This window comes from Chiloscyllium punctatum, chromosome 30 (assembly GCF_047496795.1).
Source record: "Chiloscyllium punctatum isolate Juve2018m chromosome 30, sChiPun1.3, whole genome shotgun sequence".
Taxonomy (NCBI): Eukaryota; Metazoa; Chordata; class Chondrichthyes; order Orectolobiformes; family Hemiscylliidae; genus Chiloscyllium; species Chiloscyllium punctatum.
Window position 1 is genome coordinate 30532943 of NC_092768.1, and position 11908 is coordinate 30544850.

At 50.8% G+C, this 11908-nt stretch overlaps 2 non-coding genes across 2 annotated transcripts; both read right to left on the reverse strand.

Annotated features, from left to right (window-relative positions):
• Positions 1-3348: 3348 nt before the first annotated feature.
• LOC140455842 (U1 spliceosomal RNA) lies at positions 3349-3513 on the reverse strand. The gene has a single exon (XR_011953072.1). It is a non-coding gene; the product is annotated as a U1 spliceosomal RNA (small nuclear RNA).
• A 3638-nt stretch (positions 3514-7151) lies between these two features.
• LOC140455744 (U1 spliceosomal RNA) lies at positions 7152-7315 on the reverse strand. The gene has a single exon (XR_011953007.1). It is a non-coding gene; the product is annotated as a U1 spliceosomal RNA (small nuclear RNA).
• Positions 7316-11908: the final 4593 nt, after the last annotated feature.

Below are 11908 nucleotides of genomic sequence, written 5' to 3' on the forward strand. Positions count from 1 at the left end.
ACAAATATCTCAGTAAGAGGCCCAGCAATCACTTCCCTAGCTTCCCACAAAGTTCTAGGACACACCTGATCAGGTCATTATTATGTGTTGTAAAACATCCAGAGCTTCCTCCTCTGTAATATGGACATTTTTCAAGATGTCACCAATTATTTCCCTACGTTCTATGTCTTCCATGTCATTTTCCACAATAAACACTGATGCAAAATACTCATTTAGTATCTCCCCCGTCTCCTGCAGCTCCACACAAAGGCCACCTTCCTGATCTTTGAGCGGCTCTATTCTCTCCCAGTTACCCATTTGTCCTTAATGGATTTTTAAAATCCCTGGCAACTACCTGGCCAGGTCCACGCCTGCCAACATCACACCCTTCCCATCCTGACACCTTCCCCTGCCACCACAGGGATTACAAAACCTGCACCCACTTTGACAGTCTGCTCAGGGAACCGCTCGACAGGATCCGCCCTCTCCTTTTCCCGAAGGGTCTCAAGGACGCTACGTGCTGACCACTTCCTGATGGACTTGTGGTCAAAGGTGTTTTTCCTCATAAATTTCTCCACGAAGGACAGGTGATACGGAACGGTCCAACTACTCGGAGCGTTCCGCGGCAGCGAGGCCAGGCCCATCCTTCGCAACACCGGGGACAGGTAGAACCTCAGTACGTAGTGACACTTGGTGTACCGGGGATCCACGCACAGCTTGATGCAGCCACACACAAAGGTGGCCATCAGGGTGAGGGTGGCATTGGGCGTGTTTTTTCCCCCATTGCACCGGTCTTTGTACATAGAGTCTCTTCGGACCCGGTCCATCTTTGATCTCCAAATGAATTGGAAGATGGCCCGGGTGACTGCGGCGGCACAGGTCCTGGGGATAGGCCAGACCTGTGCCACATATAGCAATACTGAGAGTACCTCACACCTGATGACCAGGTTTTTTCCCGCGATGGAGAGCGACCGTTGCCCCCATCTGCCTAGTTTCTGTCTCATCTTCCTGATCCGCTCCTCCCAGGTCTTGGCGCACGCCCCAGCCCCCCCGAACCAAATACCCAGCACCTTCAGGTGGTCAGTCCTGACGGTGAAGGGGATAGAGGATTGGTCGGCCCAGTTCCCGAAGAGCATGGCCTCGCTCTTGCCTCGGTTTACCTTGGCCCCCGAGGCCCGTTCGAACTGGTCGCAGATGCACACGAGTCTGTGCACGGACAGCGGATCCGAGCAGAAAACAGCGACGTCATCCATGTACAGGGAGGCCTTAACCTGCAGGCCCCCGCTGCCAGGAATAGTCACCCCTCTCAGGCTCGCATCCTTCCTGATGGATTCGGCAAATGGCTCTATGCAACACACAAACAAGGCGGGTGAGAGGGGGCATCCCTGCCTGACTCCAGATCTTACAGGGAAGCTATCTGATTCCCACCCATTGATTGAGACTGCACTGACAATGTTGGTGTAGAGCAGTCTGATCCAATTTCCGATTCCCTCCCCAAAGCCCATTTTGGAGAGGACATCCCTCATATATGTATGCGATATCCTGTCAAAGGCTTTCTCCTGGTCCAGGCTGATGAGGCATGTGTCCACCCCCCTGTCCTGCACGTAGGCGATCGTATCCCTGAGGAGTGCGAGACTCTCAGAGATCTTCCTGCCCGGTACAGCACAGGTTTGGTCCGGGTGGATCACCGATCCCAGAGCAGACCTGACCCGGTTGGCGATGACCTTTGACAGGATTTTGTAGTCTGCATTTAACAGTGAGATCGGTCTCCAATTTCTAATTTCCTCCCTCTCCCCCTTCCGCTTGTAGACGAGGGTGATGATGCCTTTCCTCATGGATTCACTCATGGTACCTGCCCGGAGCATACTGACATACACCTCCAGCAGGTCCTGGCCGATCAAGTCCCAAAGAGCGGAATAAACCTCGACCGGTAAGCCGTCGCTTCCGGGAGTTTTATTCTTTTCGAAGGACTCGAGGGCCTTGGTCAGTTCATCCAGAGATAGCGGCTGGTCCAGCCTCTCTCGTGTTCCGTCATCTAGGACCTCCGTGATAGAGGACAGGAACGACTGGGAGGCCGCGCTGTCGGTCGGCTTCGAGTCATACAGGCTGGCGTAGAAGGATTTGCTGATCCTCATGACGTCAGCCTGTGATGACGTTACCGAGCCATCTTCTTTCTTCAGGCTGCTGAGCACGGAGCTCTCTTTGTGCACCTTCTGGAAGAAGAAACGTGAGCACGTCTCGTCCTGCTCCACCGAGCGGACCCTGGACCGGAAGATTATCCTGGAGGCCTCCGAGGCAAAGAGCGAGGCTTGCTGGCCCTTCACCTCCTTGAGGTCCTCCGTGACATCCACCCCCATCGTCTGCAGCAGGAGCAGGTTCTGCATACTTTCCTGGAGCTGGGACAGTTTTCCCCGCCTCTCTCTCGCCTCCTGGACACCTTTGAGGATAAAGAACCTCTTGATGTTCCCTTTTACCGTTTCCCACCAGTCCGCTGGAGACTCAAAGAGGGGCTTCACGGTTCTCCAACCTGCGTAATCCCTCTTGAGCTCTTCGATGTTTCCCGGGGTCAACAGCTTAGTGTTCAGTTTCCACGTTCCCTTGCCCGCCCGCTGTTCGTCCTGTAGGTGACAGTCGGCCAGCAGGAGGCAGTGGTCAGAGAAGAACACCGGCTTGACGTCGGTGGATCTGACCGAGAGCGTTCGGGACACAAACAGGTAATCTATCCTTGAGCGGATAGACCCGTCTGCCCGTGACCAGGTGTATCTACGCTGCGCTCCGTCTGCAGGGGCGCTGAAGACGTCGTGCAGCTTGGCGTCTTTGACCGTTTCCATCAGGGCCCTGGACGTAGCGTCCGGTTTACTGTCCCCCCCGCCGGATCGTCCATCAGCATCAATGATGCAGTTGAAGTCTCCGGCCAGAATGACCGGCCTGGACGTAGCCAGCAGCAGTGGAAGCTGTTGCAGGACGGCCAACCGTTCACTCTTACCCACTGGGGCGTACACGTTGATTAGTCTCACGGGAGCGTTTCTGTATTTGACGTCCACGACGAGGAGGCGCCCGCCCACCACCTCCTTAACCTCGGAGATGGTGAAGTTGCCTCCCCGCAACAGGATACCCAGGCCGGAGGCGCGGCTATCGTTGCCCCCCGACCACACTGACGGCCCGTGGGCCCACAAGCTCGACCATCTCCTGTAACTGCTGAGGTGCGGTATCCCACACTCCTGCAGAAACAGGATATCGGCTTTGACGTTGGCCAGGAAGGCCAGCGTTGAAACACATCGCGTAGCCGCTTTAATGCTGCGCACATTTATGCTGGCAATCACAGAGATGAGCGCCCTCTGCTGAATGTTCTGTTTTTTGTTTGTAAATCAGGGGAGAACGCGAACGCAGTCCCCCACTACCACAAATTTTGCAGTCGAGTATCCCGCATTTGGGGACATCGCAGGCGTCAGCACACCCGAAGTGCAATGGGATAGCCTCGTCCTGGGAGAACCTTTTTTTTTTATTTCAAAAATATACTTTATTCATAAATGATTTGATGGTCTGTACATTGGATCATGCCATACATATGTCCATATTTACAAACACAGATTCGACTTTATTCTTGTCCTTTACAATCCTGTGCATTTTTTCAATCTTGTATATATACATATATTTGGCTGAGGCATCAGCAGAGCCCAAAAAAACGTCTGTATGGGCCCCCTGTTCTTCTTTCGGCAGGCCGATCTTACACAGTGGTCTTTCCCCACCGCGCCTTGGCGGCAGCTGCCCCAAGCTTCAGCGCGTCCCTCAACACGTAGTCTTGGACCTTGGAATGTGCCAGTCTGCAACACTCGGTCGGGGTCAACTCCTTCAGCTGGAAGATCAACAGGTTTCGGACCGCCCAGAGAGCGTCCTTCACCGAGTTGATGATCCTCCAGGCGCAGTTAATGTTCGTCTCGGTGTGAGTCCCGGGGAACAGGCCGTAGAGCACGGAGTCCCGCGTCACGGCGCTGCTCGGGACGAACCTCGACAAGCACCACTGCATTCCTCTCCAGACTTCCTCTGCATAGGCACATTCCAGAAGGAGGTGTGTGACAGTCTCGTCCCCCCCGCAGCCACTTCGAGGGCAGCGTGCGGTGCGGCTGAGAGTCCGGGTGTGCATAAAGGATCTCACAGGCAGAGCCCTTCTCACCACCAGCCAAGCCATGTCTTGGTACTTGTTGGAAAGTTCTGGCGATGAGGCATTCTGCCAAATGGCTTTGACAGTCTGCTCAGGGAATCGCTCGACAGGATCCGCCCTCTCCTTTTCCCGAAGGGTCTCAAGGACGCTACGTGCTGACCACTTCCTGATGGACTTGTGGTCAAAGGTGTTTTTCCTCATAAATTTCTCCACGAAGGACAGGTGATACGGAACGGTCCAACTACTCGGAGCGTTCCGCGGCAGCGAGGCCAGGCCCATCCTTCGCAACACCGGGGACAGGTAGAACCTCAGTACGTAGTGACACTTGGTGTTTGCGTACCGGGGATCCACGCACAGCTTGATGCAGCCACACACAAAGGTGGCCATCAGGGTGAGGGTGGCATTGGGCGTGTTTTTTCCCCCATTGCACCGGTCTTTGTACATAGAGTCTCTTCGGACCCGGTCCATCTTTGATCTCCAAATGAATTGGAAGATGGCCCGGGTGACTGCGGCGGCACAGGTCCTGGGGATAGGCCAGACCTGTGCCACATATAGCAATACTGAGAGTACCTCACACCTGATGACCAGGTTTTTTCCCGCGATGGAGAGCGACCGTTGCCCCCATCTGCCTAGTTTCTGTCTCATCTTCCTGATCCGCTCCTCCCAGGTCTTGGCGCACGCCCCAGCCCCCCCAAACCAAATACCCAGCACCTTCAGGTGGTCAGTCCTGACGGTGAAGGGGATAGAGGATTGGTCGGCCCAGTTCCCGAAGAGCATGGCCTCGCTCTTGCCTCGGTTTACCTTGGCCCCCGAGGCCCGTTCGAACTGGTCGCAGATGCACACGAGTCTGTGCACGGACAGCGGATCCGAGCAGAAAACAGCGACGTCATCCATGTACAGGGAGGCCTTAACCTGCAGGCCCCCGCTGCCAGGAATAGTCACCCCTCTCAGGCTCGCATCCTTCCTGATGGATTCGGCAAATGGCTCTATGCAACACACAAACAAGGCGGGTGAGAGGGGGCATCCCTGCCTGACTCCAGATCTTACAGGGAAGCTATCTGATTCCCACCCATTGATTGAGACTGCACTGACAATGTTGGTGTAGAGCAGTCTGATCCAATTTCCGATTCCCTCCCCAAAGCCCATTTTGGAGAGGACATCCCTCATATATGTATGCGATATCCTGTCAAAGGCTTTCTCCTGGTCCAGGCTGATGAGGCAGGTGTCCACCCCCCTGTCCTGCACGTAGGCGATCGTATCCCTGAGGAGTGCGAGACTCTCAGAGATCTTCCTGCCCGGTACAGCACAGGTTTGGTCCGGGTGGATCACCGATCCCAGAGCAGACCTGACCCGGTTGGCGATGACCTTTGACAGGATTTTGTAGTCTGCATTTAACAGTGAGATCGGTCTCCAATTTCTAATTTCCTCCCTCTCCCCCTTCCGCTTGTAGACGAGGGTGATGATGCCTTTCCTCATGGATTCACTCATGGTACCTGCCCGGAGCATACTGACATACACCTCCAGCAGGTCCTGGCCGATCAAGTCCCAAAGAGCGGAATAAACCTCGACCGGTAAGCCGTCGCTTCCGGGAGTTTTATTCTTTTCGAAGGACTCGAGGGCCTTGGTCAGTTCATCCAGAGATAGCGGCTGGTCCAGCCTCTCTCGTGTTCCGTCATCTAGGACCTCCGTGATAGAGGACAGGAACGACTGGGAGGCCGCGCTGTCGGTCGGCTTCGAGTCATACAGGCTGGCGTAGAAGGATTTGCTGATCCTCATGACGTCAGCCTGAGATGACGTTACCGAGCCATCTTCTTTCTTCAGGCTGCTGAGCACGGAGCTCTCTTTGTGCACCTTCTGGAAGAAGAAACGTGAGCACGTCTCGTCCTGCTCCACCGAGCGGACCCTGGACCGGAAGATTATCCTGGAGGCCTCCGAGGCGAAGAGCGAGGCTTGCTGGCCCTTCACCTCCTTGAGGTCCTCCGTGACATCCACCCCCATCGTCTGCAGCAGGAGCAGGTTCTGCATACTTTCCTGGAGCTGGGACAGTTTTCCCCGCCTCTCTCTCGCCTCCTGGACACCTTTGAGGATAAAGAACCTCTTGATGTTCCCTTTTACCGTTTCCCACCAGTCCGCTGGAGACTCAAAGAGGGGCTTCACGGTTCTCCAACCTGCGTAATCCCTCTTGAGCTCTTCGATGTTTCCCGGGGTCAACAGCTTAGTGTTCAGTTTCCACGTTCCCTTGCCCGCCCGCTGTTCGTCCTGTAGGTGACAGTCGGCCAGCAGGAGGCAGTGGTCAGAGAAGAACACCGGCTTGACGTCGGTGGATCTGACCGAGAGCGTTCGGGACACAAACAGGTAATCTATCCTTGAGCGGATAGACCCGTCTGCCCGTGACCAGGTGTATCTACGCTGCGCTCCGTCTGCAGGGGCGCTGAAGACGTCGTGCAGCTTGGCGTCTTTGACCGTTTCCATCAGGGCCCTGGACGTAGCGTCCGGTTTACTGTCCCCCCCGCCGGATCGTCCATCAGCATCAATGATGCAGTTGAAGTCTCCGGCCAGAATGACCGGCCTGGACGTAGCCAGCAGCAGTGGAAGCTGTTGCAGGACGGCCAACCGTTCACTCTTACCCACTGGGGCGTACACGTTGATTAGTCTCACGGGAGCGTTTCTGTATTTGACGTCCACGACGAGGAGGCGCCCGCCCACCACCTCCTTAACCTCGGAGATGGTGAAGTTGCCTCCCCGCAACAGGATACCCAGGCCGGAGGCGCGGCTATCGTTGCCCCCCGACCACACTGACGGCCCGTGGGCCCACAAGCTCGACCATCTCCTGTAACTGCTGAGGTGCGGTATCCCGCACTCCTGCAGAAACAGGACATCGGCTTTGACGTTGGCCAGGAAGGCCAGCGTTGAAACACATCGCGTAGCCGCTTTAATGCTGCGCACATTTATGCTGGCAATCACAGAGATGAGCGCCCTCTGCTGAATGTTCTGTTTTTTGTTTGTAAATCAGGGGAGAGCGCGAACGCAGTCCCCCACTACCACAAATTTTGCAGTCGAGTATCCCGCATTTGGGGACATCGCAGGCGTCAGCACACCCGAAGTGCAATGGGATAGCCTCGTCCTGGGAGAACCACCTTGGTGATCATGGTATCTCCCCTGCCAGGTAAGTATGCTTAATACTCGCACTCGCTCAAACCCAACAACAGCCCATAGCTCTTACACTCGCACTGACTGCATTTTCGGAAATCGAAAAATTCAGCTGCCTGAGGTACCCTGTCTGCACAACAGCGCCATTTCTCACCTGGATCAAAGAACACCCGGAAAAAGCTCATGTTTCACTGAATACTACACTCACTGGGCGCCCGGAGAAGCTGCGCTAATTTGCATTTCTTTCTGAAACGGAAACGCCCCGCCCCCTTCAGACTGACTCCTCTTTCACCAAAACAAAGCCCCAGAAATCACTCAGACACCTGAAGCACTCTGTTATCAAACACTGTTTACGTAATGTTAGGTGAACGCGAATAAAAGCAATTTTTAAGCTTTGCTGGTGAAACTTGAAAGATATTTTGCCATCACTTTTTCCTAATCCCTACAAACTGAACAAATCTTCTTTTGTGAAACTGCAGCTTTGCAATCTCCCACCCTCTGTGTTCCACCATGTAAATCAATTCCTTCAGGAGACCTCACGGTTAAGGTTAAGGATTCCAGGGACAAGGAAATATTTCTCAACGTTGTTTGGATGTGACATTAAACTGAGAGCACCACCTTTTCTGGATACACATTCTTTAACACCCTCTGGTGTTAAACAAACAGACCCGTGATTCAAATGTAAATATCATTTTTATACATACATATCCTATGTTCCAGCAGCTGATGTCCTGACCTTCCTGGGAAGGTACGTCCAAGTTGAGGGAGAAGCCACTGATGTGATCGACCCCTTTGGGATCTGGACCATTAAGCGGTAGGTCAGGGTAACTCTGAGGGCCGATGATAGTGGGAACATCCTCCACCCACCCTCGAGCTTCGCAATTGGAGGGAGCAGAGGCTACCTGACATATGCAGGGCAGCCGAAAGTGTGCCGAACCTGCGGGAAGCCGGGACACGTGGCAGTGGATTGCAAAGTGACCATCTGCAGGAACTGCAAACAGGAGGGTCACTTGACTAAGGACTGCCGGGAAGACAAGAGCTGCAACCTGTGGAAGAGGTGGGCCACATGTATAAGGCCTGCCCAAGACGGGGAGCCGCCACCTACGCACAGATGGCTGGAGGTGGCAATGTGAGCCGTGGACCCCCAAAGACCAGTAAGGTCCACCCGGACAGCAGGGAAACGGAGTCTGGTGGCACCCAGAAAGAAGAACAGGCTGGAGTGGAGGAGGCAGCAGCCAGCGGAGAGACACAGCAGCTGATCCTAGCTCTAGCCGGGCAGATGGAAGAAATGGAGGAGGAAGTAATCAAGCAGGCAGAGGAGTGGATACCTGTTAAAAACAGGAAGAGGAAATCTTGCCAGGCTCCCAAAGCCCCCCAGCAAAGGGGGAAAAGACAGCTGCACGAGGGAGGGACGGCCAGCTCTTCGGAGGGGGAAGATGGACGCACAGAAGGTCATCACCACCAGAAGAAGAGACAGAGCGCCGTCGGTAAAGAGGAGGGCATTTCCTCCCAACCAGGAAACAACAGATCCCCCCCGAAGTCCACCCTCCACCCAGTGAGAACCAGGGGGTACCCACTGCCCCACAACTACAGACAACTGAGAGCTGTGATCCTCTGACAGTCCCACTGTCAGACACAGAACTGGACAGGGAGGACCCTTGCCTTGGCTCAATGACTCCAGAGCGGGTAAATGACCCCAGTGAGGAGCTGGATAGCTACCTCAGCCCAGCGAAGGTCCAGCAGTTCGTGCTTACCTTGGGGATGTAGACAGCTACCCCTGAGACAGGACAGTCAAATGGACAATGGTAACCCCATAAACTGGGATTAAAGAAGGTTCATTTGCTATCGTATAACAGGGCACCCACTCAGTAGGTGGGTTCTGCTGAAGCTACAGCTAAATACTAAGAGACTGGATGGTTAATAAAGGGAACTGTAAATAGGATAATTGTAAATTCGATTAATTCAATCTGTTCTTTGTAATGTTAAGACATGCAATGTATATATCTATGAATGACATGGCAGATTGTACAATTACCAAAGATTTATTTCTATGAATAAAGTATATTTTGAAATAAAAAAAATAAACAAAACAAAATTGGGCCTTATGTTATGTGGTTATTGTGCGTATTTAACGATCTTTTCTTTAGGGAATAAAATGTATTTTTAACATCTATATATATCTTCAGTATTGTCCAAAGTATCAGCAATTAAAGTATTGCAATTCAGTCTCAAAAAGCTAAAATATATTCTGTCAGAATTTGGACGCAATTTGGTGTCGTCATTTGCATGCTCTGCTTTAAAAATAAGTGTGAACAATGTGGTAACATCAGTGTCCCAGTGGAGATCCTGTTGAGAATAAATTGAAAGGTTCTGATAATAAACTGTCTCAGAGTTGTACTCGAGAGATCTCTTCAGCACGAATAAGCAAATCACTTCACAGAGAAAATGCTTGAACCATTTAACAGCATCAGGAAGACATACTATACGGCTCTTGCTGCCATTGGTGTCCCTGGTAAGTGCCTTTCACCAAAGGATTGTGTAATTTTATCTGCATCTGGATTGGATATGGGGCTGATGATATATCACAATGAAACAGCAGTGACGGTTATACAGATGCTGATATCATTTTCTGAAAGCAACTATCCAGAGTTATCGCTGATACTTTATCATATCTCAGTTTAATAATACCCTGGATTAGAACCAATCATCTTTGATGGATCGTTGTATAATGTAAAGAAAGCTTCAAACAACTTCAAACAGGTATTGGAGTAAGTTGAGCATTTCTTACGCTAAAAATCCAGCATCGAAACATTTTCCCTGTGCCCAACTGTTACTGATTGTACCTGTCATTATAAGTTCTACTGAGTGGAGCTTATGAACTGAAGTTAGCCACCCAACACAACTGACCCAATTTTACTGTTTGCATCTACTCACTGTTTGTCAGGCATTAATGAAACAATAACACCTCTCAATCACTACTTACAATTTCAAAGTTCAAGCTGAAGGACATTTTTGGAATGTTGCAGTCCACAGTCACCATAGGTAGGTCATTTTTTGGGCTGCAGTTCAAGCTTTCTGGAACCGAAGTGGGAAAGTAAAATGACCAACATGTCAATTAAGACCAAGAGTTTCGTTGGTTTGGCCTGTAACATCCAATGTCCCATATTTCTGCTGCTATTGTACAGGTTGTGGGTGGGGAAGGATATTTTTCGAAGGATACTTGGTGTGCTGTTACAATTTATTGTGGCAACTACTGACAACATGAACATCTAGGGGCCCGAATGAATTTCATGCAGTGCACACAAGTGATTACTTTGCCATGGGGAAACGTCGTGTGATTTGGAACAAACCTATTGAGGCAAATGGTGTCCAGTCCTTACAATCGTGACTTGTGCTGTAGTAATGGTGGGAAGTGTTGTGGAGTCAGAGACGAATGAATATCTGCTGAATTCCCAGTCTTGACCGATTCTTGTGCGCAAAAACTAGTCCAGTTAAGCATTGACTCAAATCGAATGCACAGATTGTTAGCATGGGCTGTTGTAGAGTACTGTCAATTCTCAAACAGCATTAGCTTTCAACTTGATTTTTAGATACATTTGTTACTTATACAGGTACATTCTTCCGAACAGCTGATTAAACCATAACTATGGCGTTATGATAATGGCACACTGCATGGCAGGCTGATCTATGCCATTAGTGACTCATGGATGATCATCTGTGAACTAGTGAATCAATTCTGAAAACCTAACAGCCTTGGTGTGCAGTGCTAATGTCAAGTTGTCAAGTAACAAGGGTCAGGCAGTTGAGATAAATATTCTCATTTCCACCCAATGGGAAATTTTGTTTTCATTCCCACTTTCTTGGAAAGTCGTCTTAACATTTCATTAGATATCTGGGTTCTTCGTGGGCAACAATATTCCATTTTATAACTGATCGTTATAATGTCGCAATTCTGGTTTAATTACTGCAAAGAAAAATCAAATGACAGCCTTCTCCATTATCTTGATATCCTTTCTCATATATGTCAGGTGGCTGTAGGTAAGTCAATCATAGCTTGCTGTGTTTTGATTAATTTTAAACAGTATTCTAATCGTGTTCCTAATTCAATTTAGTTTTACATTTCTGATCAAGACGCACATTGCCATTCACATATTTTGTTACTTTCTGACATATAGCTGAGTGTTTCTTTTTTAACTGTCACCGATTATTCCCAGGGAGTAGAGTTGCTTGGTTGTCCAGCATGCCAGTTTCCAGATGCCTGTCCTCTCAATCAATCTCCTCCATTGCCACCTTGATGTCATTGATTCTATTGAACTCACTCCAGTCGCTTCCTCATGCAATACACCACTTTCAGCTAAAGGCACCAGCCCACACCTTGCCTTCTGTCCACATCAATATGCAACATCCTGGTTTATTCTCTCACTCTCCAAATTCAGTCCAATCCATGAAAGGAAATACGAGACACCCCTGATCCCATATTTCTGTCCACTTTCAGAGGCTGAAACTGTCCTTTCGATAAACAGTAATTTGGTTCATTTCTTCATATTTCGTGAGCATATTGAATACCCACAATTCACTTTGTTGTATTTTGAGGATAGTATGATTTTTGTTTTGCTG